The following is a 2,296-nucleotide window of genomic DNA, read 5'->3' on the forward strand; positions in this document are numbered from 1 at the left end:
AAGGTTTGGCATAAAGGCCTACTTCACAAGATTTCCAGCTACAGTATAACTGGAAATGTTTTTTCAATAATCAAATCATTCCTCTCTGATAGGTTCATAAGATTAGTGGTTGATGAGCAGCAATCGGAGGCCCACAGTATTAATGCTGGAGTCCCCCAGGGGTCCATCCTGGACCCAATTCTCTTCCTTATCTACATCAATGATCTCCGAAAACACATACTTAATTCATTCGTTGACATCTATGCTGATGACACGACCATCTACAGCAACAAATCAAAGGCCTTAAATGACAAAGCTCTCTCTGATTCCCTCTCTTCTGATCTTGAGCGCGTGGTTCCGTGGGGGAAGAGATGGCTGGTAACTTTTAATGCATCTAAAACCAATCTCCTAAATTTACATCATCAACGCTCTGTTTCTCATCTAGCATCAATTGAAATGGATGGCTCTTGTCTTGGGGAGGCTTCATTTTTTGACAAGCTCCTGGGTTTGACCTTTACTCCTCATCTGAAATGGAACACGTATATCAAGTCCGTTGCCCGGGCCGCTGGGAATGGCGGGATCCTTATATCGCTCCAGAAGATATCTCACTACTGATGCAATTCTCTATCTCTATAAAAGCCAAGTACGTCCAAAGATGAAGTACTGCTGCCACATCTGGGCTAGAGCTTAAACAAAAGCATATCCTGCCTTGACAAAGTACAAAATAGACTTCGTGGCTTAGTGGGGGGGTGCTCTCGTCTCTACTCTGCAACCTCTCTCCCACAGAAGAGACGTTGCGAGCCTGTCTTTGTTTTATCGTTATTTCCATGGTAAGTGCTCATCCGAGCTCCAATCTCTGGTCTCCCCTCGCCAATCTTTCATGATAAACACCAGTCTAGCTAAAACCACTGTCAGTAATTTTCCTCACTCTTTATCTGTGCCTAAATCAAAACGTAGATTCCATGAATATAGCTTTATTCTGAGAAGTGCCCGCCTGTGGATTCTCTTCCGCTTGCCTGTTTCTCACCTGACTACAACTTGGACGTCTTCAAGTCCAACGTAAACAAATTCTTGATTAATCGCCCCCTTAAGTAAGACACTTTACCAAATCTCCAATACCAACTACGATATTATCCCATTGATTATTGTACACAAAATAACTCTCCTCCCCGAGTGGCTTCCGGAACTTGAGAAGTGGTGATCCCCATGTAATATATATATATATATATATATATATATATTAGTCAACAATGTCTAGCCGCACTGATGAGCTATGATACAGCGAACAATACTGTATATTGATGACTATAAGGCTCCCTATCTTAGGCTGAGCCCATTAGGAATTGATATACAAACTACCATTAGCGTATTAAGCGAGGCTCATTGTGAAAAAAAAGTGAGCTTAGGCGTTTGAACAATTTCAAAACATGTTTTATTCACTACCCAAAAAGCAGTAGACGAATAGCGTAATGGTTGAAAGCGCCAACTGTCGTTTGGTGTGACGAGTTTCTATCCTGGATTGAGGTAGTTGCTCGTCTAGCTGCACTAAAGAGCTGCAATATAGCAAAACAGTACTGTTTATGGATCACTATATATACAGGGGGATGCAAAAGTAGGTATACAGTGGTCAAAAAAAGAAAAAAACGTATAAAGTTTAAGGCATTTATTATACAGACAAACAAATGTTGCATAAACAAGTAATAATTAGCACGTATAATAAGAAACACATGTAATAGGAAGCACTATTTCCTAACAAGCTTCCGAAATGAACTGAATCATGTTTTCGACAGTGCGAGGCTTGCGTGCAAAAACCTTATCTTTTACTGTGCCCCCAAAAAAGAAATCCATAAGAGTTAAATCTGGCGAGCGTGGTGGCCAGTCGATGGCGCCACGGCGTCCAATCCATCTGTTGAGAAAATTTAAGTCAAGTAGTGCTCGCACAGTGAGTGCAAAATGAGGTGGGGCCCCGTCTTGTTGAGAATAAAAGTCATCATTTAAGTATTGTTCACGTACTTGGGGTATTATTGTATCCTGCAACATGTTTAAGTACACAGTTTGATCAATGCTTGTGTGAAGAATAATGGGGCCAACAACACCTTTGCAAGAAAGCCCGGCCCATACTGTTACCCCGGGGTGATTGAGTTGTTTTTCAATTTATGATGCGAGGGTTTTCGGTTGCATAATAAACGCAATTGTGTCGATTAACGGCACCTGATAATTTAAAGTTTGCTTCGTCAGACCATACAATTTTATTTAGAATACCGTTACCTTCAAGTTCCAGGATGTTTTCAGAAAATTGTAAACGACGATCCGAGTC

This window comes from Euprymna scolopes, chromosome 34, assembly GCF_053919585.1.
Source record: "Euprymna scolopes isolate OS-2025 chromosome 34, ASM5391958v1, whole genome shotgun sequence".
Classification (NCBI taxonomy): Eukaryota; Metazoa; Mollusca; class Cephalopoda; order Sepiida; family Sepiolidae; genus Euprymna; species Euprymna scolopes.